General features: G+C 43.5%; 1 non-coding gene across 1 annotated transcript; it reads right to left on the bottom strand.

The window, feature by feature from the left end:
* Positions 1-15,807: 15,807 nt before the first annotated feature.
* Positions 15,808-15,889, bottom strand: TRNAS-AGA (transfer RNA serine (anticodon AGA)). The gene has a single exon. It is a non-coding gene; the product is annotated as a tRNA-Ser (tRNA).
* Between the last annotated feature and the right edge of the window lie 2,511 nt (positions 15,890-18,400).

Raw genomic sequence — 18,400 nt, 5'->3', positions numbered from 1 at the left:
TTTTTTTTTTTTTAGTTCTGCAGTTCTGCTCTGGATATTACAAATCTGCTACAGAACAGGCAATATGAGATAGCATTTCTGAGACTCATATGACCACATTCATATGAGGGCTGCACTCACTGGAAGGGCCATGTTTCCAAAAGGGCTTGCGGCCATATGAGAAATATTCAGAATGCACCCTGGGACATATTACAGAAACATTCTTATAATTACTGTTAGTTGAAATGGATATTTTGGTAGCATCTGGCAGTCCCAGTAACAGGCCAAGACCCCCTGTGCCAGGGGCTATGGGTTGCATTGACTATAATCAAAAAATGTTCCCAGCCAAGCAGTGTGCAATTCAAAGGCCTGCCTCTGATGCAGTTATTATGGGTTTATCCAAATATGCTTTCAGATAACTAGTGGCATGTGCTGGCAGGACAGCTGTGAGCTGTAAAAAGTCACCCAGGTATTTCTGCAAATTGACATTTCCTGACCACCATGGGGAGTGGAATTAGGAGGTGGTGGTGCTCATAGCCCATCTGCCACGCATCCGAGCGCAGAGTGCTGTTACAGACTCTCTAGGCTCTCAATTTGCCAGCCTGATGTCTCCATTTGAGATGCACAGGCTTTTTTGTTTCTCCACTGAGTGGCTGAGACTTACAGACATTTCCCCAGAAAGTAGCCTCAATGGCAATGGCTCCTGCCGATCTACCTATGGGGAAGTTACTCTGGAAATGAAACCTGCCTGTGAGAACTTTCTCAATACCGAGGTAGACTGGTGGTGGACCCTATTGACAAAAGCCTGGGAAGTTCAAAGAACAAGAACCAGAGCATTTGTCCTTGCATCAGCCTTCCTTCAGACCTGTGCTAGATTTGGCCCTAAGTGACTTGCCTAGGATTTAGAGGGAGTATGTGGCAGATGAAAGAGTAACATAAGACATTCAGACAGACCCTCCTTCCTCAAATTACTACTAACTGTTGGGAGCTCCCTGCTCATTCCTTCCTCCTTTCCCTTTCCACTTTTCTTCTACAGTAAGTAAGGATGAGGAATGTAAATGTCACTCTCTTGCCTGTACAATACAAATATCTGCCTTGAAATCACACTAGCATCACTGCCTATCTAACATCACAGCATCTTGCAAGATGCTGGCAATGCTGTGTGATTGCTCTCTCTATTTGACTTTGGTGTTGATGAGCCCCATGATTGTGGGAGCTCAGAAATGTCAGTGACTATATTTCTTCAGTAGCTTTTGCCAGCGATGACCCTTTGAACAGCTGATGCCCAGAAGCTGGAGATGTGAGATGGCTGTCTGGGTTTGGGGATATGAATGGCTTTTCTAGCACACGGTGTTTTGAAAATGTCAGCTATAATTGAAACTTAATCTTCTAACAAGTTTCAGCTGGCTGCTATTTGCAGACAATGTGAATGTTGCATTTTAGTAAATGGCATCTGAACGGAAAGGTTCTGTTGATTTATCCTTTTTTTTTTCTCCCCTGAAAGGACACTGCCATGGATCAGGTGCTGTAATTTTTTAAAAATAGTCTGCTTAGTAAAAAACAACCTCCTAAAACTTTGACCTGTTCTAGTAGAACCTGAAATACTGATGCCCTTTGGGAGCTGTCAGGGTTGAATCTGTGTCTGCAGCTAGCTTGTAGGCAGGGCAAAAAAAGCAAGAAGCAATCAGTCTAGGCTCTTGGATCACTCATACTCATTTATAAAGAGAGTTTTCTCCTTTCCCACTCTCTATCTGCCAGCCCTGCAAACTTAACCTGGCTTGTCTGGGGAGCTGGAGTGGTTTCCCTTTGCTCACAGCAATAACGTACCTCAGCTGGTGCACATGCAACCGGCTATCCACAGTTGATCTCTGCAAGTGCATTGGCTTGGCCTCTGCGTGCCAATTTTGCAGTTGGTTCTCAAGTATTAGTTGCTCTCAGTGCAAGAAAGATGTTCTGTGAAGTCAAACAAGCTTTGGGTGAAGCTCGAGAAGTTTCCACTCACTGTGTTTCTGTTACTAGATAAAGTACCAGCCTAGCAGCAGATTTGAGCATAATGTGTCTTATGTTCTTCATGCTTTCTGCCCATGAGTGCGTGTGTAGGATACACGTGGCTCGGATGCRCAGTGCCCACACTGAGTGGAGAAAGGATAAGCTTACAAGAGTCACTGATGGATTGGGTCTACCTTTGTGGGCCCTTATCCCTCATGGCTTGAATTTGAGCTGCAGTGCTCAGGAGTCCATGTTGAGTTTGCTGCTCAGCTTGAATTTGGAGGAGCACTGGTGAGGCTGGACCTCAGGCTGGACTGGGACTGCTGGTGAGCTGCCAGTAGAGACGAATGCCATCTGTCTTGGACCTGCAGGAGTACGTAGCCAAACGGCTGATGTTTGTTTTTGTCTTTGAAGTCAGCAGCTACAACTGGAACACATCCAGGAAGGAGATCCATGCAACAAGAAGGTATTTTTACAGAGTACATCCTTGTGTTAAACAAACCAAAAGTGATACRGCTCCTGTTTGGTGAATTCTGTGCAGGAATTCTTGATAAAGTGACCATCTCAAAAATCCATCTCTAAGATGGATTATTATAGCTTATATAATAAGAAAGGGACAGATGACGACTATTCCACTTTATAAATCTATGGGGTGCTGGCATCTTGAACATTGCATACAACCTAGTTGCTCCATTTTGAAAAATATATAGTAGAACAAGAAAAGTTGCAGAGAAGAATGTTAATCAGAAATATGAAGCAGCTTTTATAGCAGGAAACACTAAATAAATTAGGATTTTCAATATTCAAAAGAGGTGACTGAGAAGTAATCTCAGATAAGCAGAGAAAGAATAATTATTCATTATTTTTCACAATGCAGATATAAAAATATAAGGCATTATCAGCAGGAAATTTTAAACAAGTAAAAGGAAGAACTTTTTATATATAGCACACGATTAAATCACATAACTCATGAAAGAATATTGTGGGGGTACAAATCAAAGAGGACCTAGAAGATATAGTCAATACATGGACAAAGCACTAGTCAGCTGCATGTTCTGACTCAGGAAGCCTCTGAACTGCTGATTGCTAGCAGCCAGGAGGAGCTGTGATGGAGTAAACATTGCATATTTCCACATTTCTTACATTTTTTCATTGCCATCTACTATTGGTCAGTATCAGAGACCTATATGGCAGCTCTACATTTAACAATAATATTTGGCTTTAACTGTATTCTGAGTAGCATCCAAGGCAGAGCTCCTCCTGATTTTTGGCAGGAATGCAGTCACTCTGAACACCATCCAAGTCTCAGACAAACCTGTTCATCTGCTTTCCAGGACTGCCTGGATAAATCTCTGTGCTAAGCCTGAAGCTTTTTGGGTGACAATTTTATTTGCTCAAATGTGTGCCCATTCTCAAGATGAGAGTCACCTGTGGTTCAGGACTGCACGGAGAGTCACCTGAACTACCCCTGAAGAAGCCTGAATGGTTATATGTGATCGTGTGATTGGGATATGATTTAGGATGATGATAACCACCTGTCCTAATGCTATAGTCCTGCAGTTGAGGTATTCTTCCAGAGATTTAAGTTGTGAGTAGGCTATGTGATATTGTATCTACATCTCTTACATTTTGGAGCTGTCCTAACTTCTAGCCACRGAGTATCCTGGGTGACTGCATTTGCCACTGCTCCTGGCGACACTGAGCCACTGTGTAGCCACATAATCAAGTATCATGTGTTTAAATGAGAAGCAGTAGGAGATAACTGGCTCTAGCCTTGTAGTTTGGCACTCTGCTGGAAGATCTGGCATGCAGGACCCTACCTCATGTCTGGCTACATCTAAATGAATAAATAAATGGGCCAGGGGCCATTCTCTTGAGTTGAGGACAATTGGCACACTGCAGCTTGCACCCAAACAGTCAAATTCCCTTACTTTTCAAAACATGGTGGCCCAGCCATGGCCCACGCTAACTGCAAGCCATATGCAGGTATTGTCTGAGATGGTATTAGTTGTCAGAAATAAAACTGTGCCAGGGGAAGTACACAAGAATTTAATGAATGGGACAATACTGAGGCCCACGCTCTGATCCTGTTTAGTTTGCAGCATGAGTGATCTACCATTTTGAGATCCAGCCTGCATACTTTACAAGGGAAGGTAGACCAAGCTCCTCGGTCTCCCACTCCCAGCCTAGAAAGGGCAAGCTGGGGCTGGGTCCCACTCGAGCTGAGCATTATGTGGCCCTGGACTTCCCACCTCCTGGGTGAGGGCTTGTTGAAGGGCTGTGCTGCAGCAGGACATTTCCCTTTGCTTCATGGATCACTCGCTCAGAGGAGAAAGAGGTGCTGGTGGGTTGCTCACTCTCTCTCCGCACCTCTCCAGAGGCACCCACCTCTCTACCCATTGCAAAGATGACTTTCGAGAAGTGTATCAGCCTGCCTGAATTGTCCTCTTCCCCCTCTTTTCCCAGGCCAGATGCTGAAAATTGCAGTGGAGCGCTGCCTAAACTAGTCACCAAAATGAGACTGACTGGAGTCTATCCAATGTGTCTGTTCTAATGAGTGGTTTTATTGCCTCAGCTACAATTGTTTTGGAATGTGCTTTGTTTATAGCAATAATTGATCATGTCTTTGTTAGAAGTGAATTAGTGGCAGATGGAAGACCTAAACTCTAATTTTCCTGCAAATAGGAGAAATTTTATAACATTTTTTTTTCTTTCTTTTCTTTTCCCATAGTTTTGGAAATGTATTTCTAGTTTGCAGCCCATAGTAAGAACCCACTAGAGATACTACAGGGAGTTTARGGTTCAGGAAAAGTCTGCCATTTGTCTTTTTGATTTAAAAAGATTGTTTGACAGTGCCCTTCATTAGATGGAACCTAATGCAATGCTTTACAAAAATTGCTCCATTATTCAGCTTTCATATTGAAACTAAAGCAAAGTGTTCCCTGATGCCACAAGAAGAAGAGGAGCTTCTGAGCTCATTACTACAAGCAAAGGCAATTTTTGTGCACAAATAATATGCCATCGAAGAGGACCAGGAGGCATGATCTGCCTAAAGTGCTTGGTGCTTGGGCTCATCAGGGTCTGCAGGGTAGTCAGAGTTTCTGTGGGATGAATGAAAACCTATGAATCACAAACTCTCTGCATTTGGAATGGAATATTTTACTATCAGCTTCCAATTTAATGGTCACAAAAAGCAGAATGAACAGTCCAGCTGAATAACTTGGCCTTTTAAAGGCCACTCCAGCCTGTGTTCTGTTCTGCCAGAGTTCTCCAAGGATCCCAAATTCAAGCACTTGACAGAGGCTCTTTGGTTAAGCATCTCACCCATTTTTAGCTGTGTATAACGACAGAAAGAGATGGACACCTCCTGAAGTGGTCCGTGTTTTGGGAGAGCTGAATCATGCTCTGGAGTTCTTTGTTTTTCTTCACCTGTTAGAGAAGGCAACTAGTCCCTGATGTAGGTGGGTAAGTTTGGGCCCAACTGTCCCTATGGGCTTGGGGAAGCTAGTTTACTTTCCTATGTCCATTTCTCTGCCTTAAAAAGGCAGCTTAGCAAAAAAACATTGACTGCAAAATTGTGCTGTGAGAATTAAAGTATATGCAAAGGGGTCAGACAAAGAGAATACTGTTTAAATTCCAGGTAGTTCTTACAGCATTGGCTGACATTTCCAATAATAAAGAATATTCACTTTTATTCAGAAAGGGTCAGCTACAGATCTGATTTTAGGGCTGAAGCATCTGAACTGATTCCACATCCTAAGCACTCTTAGAGAAACTTGTTTTTCTGGGCTGGAGTAGGAAATGAGCAGAAGCCAATGACAACATGAATCAACCTCCGATTTCCACCAGCTACAGGGAGCAGGTATCATATGTTTTCCTGCTCTTTGATCATTTTACTTTGAGAGCTTCACAAAAAAAAATGCTGAAAAGCTGCTGAAGACTTTTGCTATATTACATGATATGCCAGGACAAGAGCACTACTATGCTGTTCTCTGCTTGAAGTAAAATATTAGACAAAGCAGTTGTTACGGTGGCTGTTACTGTGAGTTTAAAAACATCACAATGACTAGTTTGACATCTTACACTCACACTCTCTTCGTATTTTCACCTGCGGTGAAAGGCATTAATAAGCCTGATGGAAGTGTGCTTTTTAGAAGCCTGAAGTTCAAATGTATCAGCTAAGTTTATTGGCAACATTCTTTTCAAGTTCAGAGATGATGCAAAGTCCCCTACTGCTATCTGCTTGTCTGTGCTTCATGGTCACCTTCTCCAGAAACCTAAGCTGTCACTTCTATCACCTAAGTAAGTGTCTCAAGCCCGAGGAAAGCTCACTTTTGTTCACCTCCTGACTGGCTTCCCAAGTCAAGTGTCATTGCTTCATTGACGTTAACAGAGCAATAATGATTTACAACAGTCAGTATCTATGCCCCTATGCTGAGCTCTTTTCAAACTGGAACTCTTACATCTTGGTAACATTTTAAAAATTGCCTAAGTGACTTAGAGGCCTGAGAGTCAAGATCTATCTTCAAAATAGGTATTCGCTTGTGGAGCACTTGATTTCCAGTTGGATCTGATGGAAATATTTTTTATTTGATAATTCTGACCCCAGTTCCCGAGTACCTGAAAATCTGGCTGTGTCCTCTTTTAAAAACTGATCCCAGCCGGCAAAAATTTTAGCGTACCTGAGGGTGTATTTTATACYGTTGACTGAAGGATTTAGTCTTAGGCACTTAATGCTGCTCTTTAGATTCCCATGATGTTAGGGCAGAAAAGGCTCTCCAGAAGGTGCTCTGGAGAATGCTAGTTTGGCTTGTGGTCTGAATCACTCTGTGGAGAAGTCTTCCTCCAGCTGTTAACCATGGGGAACCTAGCTTGGTTAATCAGGTAGGCAGTTAGGTTGAGCTGTCCTGTTAGGCTCTAATGTATTTTCCATTGCAGTTATTCTGCAACAGAATTTCTTCTTTTCCTTTGCAGTTGGGATTAAACCAAATGAAAGAAACAGTGCTTTAACCCTGAAAAATTGAAGACTCTGGCTGATTCTGAAAAATGGGTCCTTTGCATTTTTTAATAGGCCTTTTTTATTCAAATTTAATGAAGGTAAAAGGACGAGCTCTGAAAAACTCAGTCARCCATGACAAAATATATAAAGCCCTAGAGAAACTGCATCTGCAACTTGGAATCCCACTGTGTAGCAGCATATAGAAAACATGAGAGAAAAGGAGGCAATTTTATCACTATTGACAAGTCAGAGAGACATGGAGTCCAGGTTTAACTCATTCAGAGCAGACCCTGAGATTTAGAAGCTGTGCCTGTTTTTCAAAGTTTTTTTGTCATTAACTCTCTCCACCTACAAGAGAGAGTGCTGTTATGTTGCCAGAGTTTCAGCACGCTTGGCTGCCCCTGCGAGTCCTGTTCACGCTTGTTGCCTCCAAGAGCATCATGCTGCGCAGGATGAGGGAGAAGGTATTCACAGTGCTGGGCTTTCTGAGTGACAGTGTCCACAGCTGGCATCTCTTCTCCTTCCTACTCTCATGCTTTGCAGAGAGGGCAACTTTTCAATTGGATCTCTGGGGGCTTTTGTTGAATCTTCTCTGGTCAGGAGAAAGTGGCATGGCAATGCCTGGCTTTGTAATCCATTAACTCTCTCATGTGAGAGAGAGAAAAGAGTGTTGGGCATGTGGGTACCTGCATGGAGATGTTTGAATCTAAATCCCACTCCATTCTGTTGAAATCTGTAGCATTAAGCCTAAGATTGCATGAGATGAGATTTGTCTYGCCTGACAGATCACCCGGCTTGGTTCACATGCATCCATGTCCTAGCACACCAAACATTCGTGCATAGGCAATTGAATCAAGACCTGTATTTCTGTGTCTAAGCTATTCCCTCTACATGTCTTTTATAATCACTTTAAAGATCGACTTATTCAACAGCTATTCAGTGTGTACATCCCCGTCTTGTGGACCCTGCACTGTGATGCTCTGGGCCAGCAATCTTTCTGATGTGGACAGTCGGGGAGCGCAGCCTGTGTCACACACTTTCCTCACTCCCTGTTGTGGCTTTGTTTTCCTTGGGAAGGMTTGGGAGGCTGTGCCTCTTAGGAAGAGTGAATGATAATAATAACAAGCAAATAACCCATGAAATGGCAGGATTTATGTGGTACGTGTGCAAAGTTCCTGGAGTAGATCCCTTAAAAACCCTGTGGCTCCTGTGCACAGAGAGCTAGGCTTCTTTCCAGACAGCTTGCTTTGGAAGAACTACGTAGCTGCTCACATGGTGAGTGGTATAGAGTTTCTAACAAAACTCGAGCATGTGCTTTATTTTAAAAGCCTGAGCTGTCCTGATGACCCCGCAGCCCAGATGAAATGGAGATACAGGTGCTGACACATCTGCCCTGTCTTTTTTCCTGGATACGCCCTCTTTCCCCATCTGGAGATCTTGTCTAGGTGGATTCAGAGGAGGTGCTGTGTTTGCGTAGGTTTTGGCTGTTTAGCCTGCCCCGTTCTTGTGGCAAATCCCTGCAGTGCGGTGCGTGTGCTGTGTGGGCACACACGCAGAGTTGCCTGGCCATCGGAGGATGCCATCTCTTGGGGGATGTGGATATCCACATGTGTGCGGGGGGAGTGTTCAGCCAGCCCGGAGGGTCCCTGCTTTCCCAAACTTGTGTCCTACATGGGCAGCAGGTGCTGTTCTGCAGCAAAGCAGCAAGCTACTGTGCAGGCCACAAGCAGCCTCAGGATCCAGTGGGATCGGCAATCCTGCACCAGCACGTAGCMACCTTAGTTTAATGCTCATCAGCGTTAAGTCATTTGCACCCAAGGTTTGAATGTGGAATTCTGTTTTGGCACTTTCTAAATACCTCACACAAAGTTAGGGGCTTGTGCCTGGCTCATGCTGGGCTGCCCTTGAGACTGGGACCTGCAGGTTTGCTTGAAACCTTATTTTCAGTTATCTTTATAAGGAAACATAGGATTTCCTCTATTCCTGTGTGCGTTTCTCACCAAGTAACACCATTGTTTATATATCTCATGCTCCATTTCCCACCRTGATCTTATCGAGTTTCAAGCAGGAGGGAAAGGAAGCAGCCAGAACCGGCAGAACAGCACTGCCCGAGCAATACAGCTCATTTTGAAAAACATCCAAAGCCTCAATAGGCTTTTGACTGTTGGTAGTATAGTACAATGAGCTGTGAGAAATTGTTGTGGAGACTCTTAAATGCAACTTTGCTTCCAAAGTGTCATGAGCCTTCTTACACACATTTCCTGAATGCTCATCATTGTGTAATGTTGCTTGTACAGATATTCCTGGAAAATGTGGTTTGTGCCTGTACCAGAGTTTTTTTTTTCAGTGTGAAACTAAATTGTGGTCACTTGTTGACTGTTTTATGATTGAAGTAATATTTTGAGGGTCTTCTTTTAGTGAAATCTGTGAGAAAAATTAGGAAGAGCAAAAAGCCATAGGATTCTATTTTCTAAATATTGAGCAAACAGAAAATGGAAAATTATTTTCATAATTAAAAACAAAACAAAATGTTGTTTCAAACTATGTTAAACATGATTAAAAAAATGTACAGTTGAACCTTTTCTYGTTGAAGTCAGCAGTTTCCTTAGGAGCCACCTTGGAGGTTTCATCTCAGAAAATATAGTTTGGTCAAAGATATTTTTAGTAAGAGGTATTACATGTTAATCATGACTGCTACCGCTACTACGAAACAGTATATGCTTCTATACAGTCAGGAGTTCTGATTCTTTTACTGAGCTTATGATTGTTTTAATCTCTGTTTTGCTGGCTATGTTAACTATAGGACTGTAGTCCTAAGAGATGAATTTCAATTTATGCTTAGCCAATTGGAAAATATAATCTATCTCTGAGAGGCAAAATAATTTACTTTTCTATTAAGTTTAAGAGTTTTGGAACCAGAACTGTTTTTGGGTACTCTCTATGGATACATCCATACTACTAAACTAAAGAGAGTCAAAGACTGATCTTTGAGTGTGAGGCCAAGGAGAACAGACTGGTTTGTGTCTGTTCTGCTCCCTCTGGAGCCAACTGGCTGYATCCAGACTAAATAGCATTTAGCCCTGGGTCTCCACTAGGTCCTATGAGAGGACCTTTGGCCCTAAAACACATGTTTTTTTTTTTCTGTGTTATTTCAGTCCCTTTTGCCTAAAGTAAAATGAGCCTAGTGCTGTAGCCCACCACAGTGGTGTTTTTTTCATGTGATCCTGGTGGTATGTTTTGCTGCTGTTTAGCATGAGGGCATGTGAGGTTGCAAAGCCTCCTGGGAGAGTGTGGAGAACTGCAGAGGGAGCCAAATGTGATACAGTTCAATCTGATTCATCTAATAGTGACATTTAGGAAAAGTCCTGCAATGAGTTGTTTTCAATACACTTGCCCAAACTCTGTTTTGCAGACAGCTAGTGTGGAAGGTCTGGAACAGAGTCAGAAATGGGCTGGCAGTTAAACGTCCAGGATAGTCAGGGATTTAATGTTGGACTTTGCTCCCCTGTTGTCTTTATTTAGGATGTAAATATATTTTGCATGGAAATATATTTTCCCTGCAGTTTCTCCTGGAGGCAAAATTCCTTGGGGGTGTTTGTGAGAAATGGGAGAGCTGTAATTTCTCCKCTGTGGATGTTAGCACCACTTGAAGCAGCCTGCACCCCCACCCCACTTGTTTGGAGGAAATGTCTCCACCACCTTTGCAGCTTCATTCCTCTCTAGCTACTGTGGTGACACAAATTACTGAAGAGCATGTTGCTGCCAAGGTGGGGTCTAGAGGCTGTTGAGGTCTCTGCTTTGCACTGAAGTTTACCTTGCTGGAYGAAGATTCAGGAAGGGAATGGCATGTATTTGAGAAGAAGGAACACATTCCTATGCTATTTGCAAGAGATAAGATTGCTTTGATTATTGCAGTTCACTGGTGTCAGCAAGACCATCTCACTGSGCTTTCTGTCTAGCTTTTGGGACTTGTGGGATGGGCCCTCTACCAGCAAGATTACCTCTGGGCCTGCAGGTTTGAAACCTCCTGTGGCTGATAGACTCCAGRTGAAGCTGGTTGGGAGAAATGGTGTTTTTTTCTCACCTTTTTTCCACCAGATGTGACTGGGGAGGGTTCATCTCCTGCCCAGTGGGCAGCAGGCTGTGGAAATAGGCAACTGTACCTGGGGCAGCTGAGACAGGTGAAACTGTGTGCTGGCAGCAGACACTGTCTGCAAAACTCCAGGCTTGCTTGTATAAAGACAGTTTAAAGTCTTCTAGATACCATTTACTACTACGGTTCAAGACTGATGCAGAAATACGCTAAAGTGGCAAGGGCTGGGAGACAATGTGGCTGAATGCCACAGGAGGAATAACTGAGCTGCATGTGGAAATGTATTTTCTTGCAGATATTGTGGCTTTTGCTTTGTCTCTGTCATCTAAGAAGGCAACACATGGCATTCTAATAGAACTATGGAGTTAATTTTAATTACTGAGAACTGCAGCTTGGGTTGCTATGGAAACATGAAGAACTGCCACTTCTACAAGTTTTGTGTATAACTTGTTGTCTGAAAATGTCATAGGGGATCTGATTTGTCTCTCCTTTCCAGCAGTAGCAAAACAGGAATGGATCACTACTGCATCAGTCAAGTTTAAACAATGCACAGCCACTGTAGTAAGAGAATCTCCATCATTTTCTTCTTCTTTGTGCCATTTTTCTGTGATTCTTAAATAAAAGCTGTTTTCAGTTTCCTAGTTTAAGAACAATTCCCAGTCAGCTGATGAAGGAAACTAGAGCACAAAATCATTGGTATTAGAATYGAAAAGCAGCTATTAGGTCATGCAGTCCCCATACAAAATTGTTCCTATGCTATTTTTTCCTACTACTTTTCACTGCCTAATTATAAATGCAGCTGCATTTGTAATAAAATCTCCTTCAGTTTTAATTTCAGGACCAGAATATTGTACCTAGAGCATAAGTCATTTGACAATGAAGGTTGCCCAAGTACATCCATTCTAAATTCCATTTTCAGTTTGCTGCTGGTTTTTAGACTGACACTTTTACGGCCTGTCTTTTGTCTGAGAGTAAATAGCTTTGGAAAGCTGGAACCTCAATGGTTCATATTCCTAAAAGCTATATAAAAGGCTCATTTCCTGCATCCAGTTCACTTAAGAAATATTGTGTGTTAATTTTGAGGCCTGGAATTGGTGCTGTATTTTTATTGAAATTAGTGGAGTTACTCTTTAACACCAGATATTCCTTTGGCTCCTTAGTTATGTAGGTATGTAAAAAGGTATGCTAAATATCTTAGCTGCCAGGGGTCCTAGATCTGAATTCTTCTTGTATAATCTTTTTAGTACTCTATTTGTATACTAGGCCTGTGGAAAAACAAATAATGATGTATTTTTATAAAAGAATGTCAAGTGGTTTTAGGGTTGTGTCTTCAGCTTCTTTACAATAAATACATTACAGATTTCTACAACATCCATAACTTTTCAGCACTGCACTGTGGTACTTGAGTACAATTCCCACTTATTTCAGCCATTGATTGTCTCATTTTTGAGAGCCGAGAGAAGAATTTGCCTCTCATACTGGCCTACACAATGTGAGAATACCATATCAGTCACAGGTATCCACACTTGGTCGTAGACTTGGCCTTATGTCATCAGCACAGCTTTTTGCATGGTCTTGTGAACCATTTTGAAATGCAGTTAGTTCCACTTCTGTTGAGGTTTGAAAACATCCTGGCCCTTTCCTAGCAAAACAATGTTTACCAGAACYGTATAACATAGTAGCAAAGAGGTCTCAAATCTCAAGATCGGGGAAGCAGCGCAGATYATTAGCTGTCAACAGCATGATAATTTTAGGGTTGTAGGCATTTTAACTGTCTTTAATCCCTGCCTGGTCTGAGATAATAAGCAGGTAGCTGGAACACAAGGTAGAGAATGCATCTTGATTTTTATGAGTCTATAATTATTTTATTCTTTTTCATTGTTAGTATCTGATTTTATGAGTCATAGTCGTACTGGGTTCATAGAGCTCTTGCTTGGCAACACTAAATACTGAAGTCAGTGGAGTTCTCCAGTGAGAGTTTAGCAGGTATAGGAAGGCCTAAAGAAGGCCAGTGTTGGCAGGATTGCTTAGTTCTGTCACTGGTCCCTCTTTCAAAAGCCTTTCACATCACAGATGAGATTGACTCCATATTTGGAYACCTGTGGTAGCATTCAGTCACATTAAGGTAGGCACATAGTGATAGCTGTGATGCCCTAGGGCATCATGCGTAGCTTCTAACTGCCTCTGCAGATGGACAGGAGTCTGCCATACATCACAAGTTGGATCTGCCATCTCATTAGCACTGGATGCCTTCTCTTATGTTTCTAAGATGTTACTACAGGAAGTAGCTGACTGGAGAGGTTGTAGATGTACATCCTTGGAGATACTTAAAAGTCAACTGGACAAGACCCTTGGCAACCTGCTCTGGCTATCCCTCCTCTGAGCTGGCAGCTGGAATAGACAACCTCTGGACATCCCCTCCTGCTGGGAGCACATTGTGATCAAGAGACTCTCGTGGAGAGAGCGGAGGCAGCCGGTGCGCTGARGGCTGCATTACAGTTGATCAAACATACATATCTACCCTGGAATGAGCTGAATACTTCTCAAGGCTCCACTGATTGCATAGGCTGTATCTTCACTGACCCCAATGGGTGTCTAGGATCCTAGTACACTTGTGGACACCTACATTTAGACATCTAAAAGTCTGACTCTAGAGCTGAAACCCACTTCTCGGTAGTACTTTGCTGTATAGRGAGGTCTGTCAATGGCAATGCCAGGCTATCTTCTCTCTTAAGGGCCTCCTTGAAGCAACCCTCAGCACTTCATCCACTTTCATGTGGGCCAAGCCAACCAACTTACCTTGGGCACCATGGGGCCCACTCCCTGAGCTCCCTGACCCTGACATGCATGGTGATCATCAGCAGCCATACAGGCACGGAAAGGCTCCCCACTGGCTGCCAGCATGCTTCACTCAGTCCCATTTTACAGGCAAGGGGCTCTGCAAATAGTCACTCATGCCTGTGTTGAAGTTGATGCCCTGCCAGGCCTTGGAAGGAAGTGCTCACTGGTAGCTGTACCCATGAGGGGACCCAAAAAGCCAAGACATCTGCAGCTGCAAGGAGAGGAAGCAGAGAAGGGGAAAGCCAGGCATTTACTAAGTTTTGCCTCTTCAGAGGCGTTTCCACGTACTGGGCATGTGAGTTAGATGGAAAGGCTGCTTATCCCTCACTGCTGGCTCCTTATTTTCTTCCATGAAGGCAGTTTTCCTAGGCCTGGTGGAGTGATTCAGCTGTAAGCAAAAGATCAGTGGTTCTGATGAAAGCTGTCTTTTGCTCTCCCTGAAAAGGTCACTGCACCTCCCAGCAGCTCACGTACCTCCTGCCAAACCCACGCAGCCCCAGGCAGCTGCTCCCTCTCCGTTTTCTCCAGAGACCATGGCAGGTGCCCTTCACTCTGCTCAGCTCTGCCTTTTCCCTCTTCATTGTGACCACCAAGCAGAACACCCCACACTACCCTTTCCCACTTCGGAATTTGTAAAGGACTGTGTGCCTATGCCCTTCCCACTATGGCTGTGCTGAATGAAGCCGTTACCACTTCCAGATATTCACAACCACTCTCTAGCACACGCTGAGGTTTCTAGCACCTCTGAACTGGGCCCAGCTGTCTGTAGAGCTCATGCAGTGCCTTTCTTGATAGCCTGGCAAAGCCCCACACCTCTGTGCATTGGGTTTATCCCCAGCCAAGCTGTCTAACTGAGGAGCACAGCCACTCCAGTCTCCCTGAGTCAAGGGGAAAATGGGATCTTAGGAGCCTAAATTGCCCTACAGAAATGTTTTCCTTCTCCATTGACTTTATGGGGAGCTGAGGCTGATGAATCCAGGTCTTGCTATTTAAACTGTTTGGGCTAACCCAGATTGTTTTGACTGAAGTGGGTCAGGGAGCCCTCCCAAGAGCTGCTCAGACAGCAGCTCTGAGCAGGCGCTGACTCCTGCCCTGGGACAGTGTCTGCCAAGGACAGCAGCTCCTTCAGAGGATGCAGTCAGGAGATGTGTCCCCACAGCTTCAGCCCTGGCAATGCCAGCCTGGTATTCCCCTTCTCRTAAGCAGCAGGGCCTGGTCTTTAATGCTCCACATTTTTTTCCCCCCTCAGAAGGCCACAAACCTACATGCCCCTCAAATAGGGGATTCTTAAAATCCTCAAGCAGGATTCTTAAAAAAKAGATGGACCTGTTTTAAAGGCCTTTTTCTTTCCCAGGTTATGGTCCAGCTAACTGATGGGATTTAAAATCAGAAAATATATAATTCATTCTGGAAAATGATGCATCTTTAATGCCCTGGACAGAAGCTCTAGAGATCTCTGGCATATTGAAGAGCAGGGAAGTGGTCTGGATTTGAGTTCAGGTGAAGACAGAAGCAAGGTCTGAGTGGGTATCTTAAAGAACAACAAATAATTTTCCCTTAAAGTTTTACAGTAGTTAGTACTTCAAACTGAAGGTAGAGATGTTTAGAAGAATACAAGAAAATTAATGAATGTGCAATTATATCTAGAATTATCCTCTAGTTTGACAAATTAGAAATAAAGTTCTAATAAATGAAAAAAGTGGGTCTGGCACATCTATACTGCTACAGTCAGAGAATCGCAGAATCATAGAATCATAGAATCGGTAAGGTTGGAAGGAACCTCTGGAGATCATCTAGTTCAACCGCCCCACTCAAGCAGGGTCATCTAGAGCGTGTTAGACAGGGTTACGTCCAGGCGGGCTTTGAATATCTCCAGAGAAGGAGACTCCAAAAGGGGATGATGCCCTGTAGTTGACAGGATTCGAACCTGTGCAAGGAAACCTCAATAGATTTCTAGTCCATTGCCTTCACCACTCGACCACAACTACCTACCCCCACTGATGAAGAACATAAATTCTGTGCAGTGACTTCTGTCAAAGCCTTCATACAACTGGCAACTTGCATACAAGCTGCTGAATGACTTAAAAAAAGAGCATGGCTTTCAGTCTTACCATTATCACCCACAAGGAATCTCATTCCTGAAGCGTGTCCATTGCAGCTGAGAAACCTGTAGCTTGCTCCTGCCCGCAGACCCTGGTGGGTGTAAATGCCTCTCCTGTAGGGCTTTGTCAGCTGCTGCAGGAGTTGCCTGGAAGAGCTTCCTTTGGCCTCTCTTGTTTAGAGCGGCTCTTTTCCCTCCTCCTTAGTTGGTTAGGGRATGGCTCAGTGTTTCCTCTCACAGTGGAAAGGGACCGTGAGGGCACTGGGTACAGTGCTGTGCTTCTCCAGCGCTTTCTGTGGATAGACTGGTTGTTCCCCTCTGAAATGGCAGGTGATTTTTCCTCTTACATTTGTGCCATTGGGCTTTCAAGCTCCATCTTTAGGTAAACTTGAGACAACCCCCACCCTTATTGGCTCTTCCTTGATTTTCTTACTAAAATTTATATGGTCCTTTCGCACTGGGGGAGGGGGGGCAGAGATCAACAGCTCCAATGATGACAGCTGTGGTGTCATTCAAACTCTTGCATATGTGAGAGTTATSGGGTGACAGAGGTAAACTTCCACATGCCAAATCAGAAATTATTGTTTTCCAGTGTAACCAGCTGCTCAACTGTAGGTTATTTCTTTTCTTCAATTTTCTTGTTTTCTAGACTACTGTATATTTTGTTTTTCACGGTCTGCTTAAAGTGAAGATACCAGACTAAACAAACCTGCTGTTGCCTGGGTGCTTTTTGTATGAATGTTATTTTCACATAGCCTGGGATCTCTTTGGATAAAATTTACAATCAAATTTCAGAGGTCCTGCTGTTCTTTGTGTTATCATGAAACAGGCCAAATTCTTCAAATGACCACAAAGTGTTAAGAGACAGGCTAAGTTTTCAATAATTCCAAAAGAAAGATCAGCATAGTAGGTTCATAATGAAATACTAATTAGCACATGTTCTTTGGCTCATCAAGGACTTTCACTGCAAAGCCCTTAAAGTGAATAAGATAAAAATGTTCCCTTAAGTGAAGAGGTTGACTAGGAGATTATACAGCTGCTATGTGTGCAAGCAATATACAATTCTGCCTTCTAAAAGTGGAGGGGGAAAAGTCCAGAGTAATTTCCCAGTCTGATTATGAAAAAAAAAAAAAAGGACATAAAGAAAATCACAGCTTTTGAAATTGTGGAGGATATTTCTGAGGAAGATTTCAAGAAAGTCTTAGAATAAATAACAGCTGTCTGCAACAAAAAGTGTGTGATGAACAGTGACATGAATGGATCATGAATTACACTGAATTGTGCTGTGAAACTACACCTTAGTGCATGTAGTTGCAGTAGCAATAAAGATCAGATAGGATACATTTGATGCAATTCATTTGCTTCATGCCTTGCTCCAAGTTTTTGACGTCCTGTTTTCTTAGAGCTGGCTCACCAAGCTGTGCTGCTCCCTCTYCCATACCTGTTCAATATCATGGCCAAAACTGATGTCTTCCAATGAAGGGAGAAGACATACTCGTCTAATTCCAGCTGGCCTCTGCATCTAAAACAGATGATACTGAAGGGTYGGCACACCTACTAAAACCAATGTGTTGCTGCATCTAGGTCTAGGGACCTACAGCTTCTTCAGACAAAGTTAGGATGACAGGGCAGCCTCATGTATAGTATCCAGACCATGAATGGAGAAACTACAAGCTGTGGTACTCAGTGTATTGGAATATCTTTGGTCTGCAGTTTCCCTTCAGAAATTCTGTATTTCAGGCCCCTGGAGTGTGAGGTGTTAAGGGCATTGGTTGGGACACAAGGAGAAAGGGAGGTCCATTGGGAAGGAGCATCAGCCAGAGTTTTGGGGGCAGTAAGTGCAGTTTTGTATGTACCAAGGTGTGCTGCTTTTGGAGAGCTCCAGAAAAAAGAGCTTCAAAGGGAAAAGTTTTACTTTCCTTTTTTTGCACTGACCAAAGCCAGAAGGTCCTTACCTGCAGTGGGCAGCCTGTCTGGATGGTCAGAGGTTGCAGACCAGATAGAAACGATAGCACAGATTTACAACCGCCTGGGCAAAGTGAAGTGACAGCTGGACTGGGTAGCACCTCCACGAAAAGGCATGAAGCTGAAGATAACTGTCCTGCCTGATCTCTGGGTGCCATTATTCTCAGCAGCAATTCTTCATCCAGAGACTCAACTTGCTTTTGCTTTGACACTCAGGRCTTAGTGTGCCCTTGCCCCACACCCTCCATTGCTGGTTGCAACTTCGCTGAGGTGATCTAAGATGTCCTTAAAGAAGATACACAGGTGCCATGCTCAGCCATTGACTAGTGGCCACAAGCCATTGAGCAAACAGGAAAACAGCCTTTTGTTTTCTCCTTCCCATCTGGAGTGGGATTCCCTGGGGAAGTGTCAGCAGCACTTTCACCTCCTCTAC

The sequence above is a fragment of the Rhea americana genome, unplaced genomic scaffold (assembly GCF_003343005.1).
Source record: "Rhea americana isolate MKP2758 unplaced genomic scaffold, rheAme1 scaffold_300, whole genome shotgun sequence".
Taxonomy (NCBI): domain Eukaryota; kingdom Metazoa; phylum Chordata; class Aves; order Rheiformes; family Rheidae; genus Rhea; species Rhea americana.
Note: the sequence above shows the minus strand (reverse complement) of the source record. Positions and strands in the feature narration are given on the sequence as shown.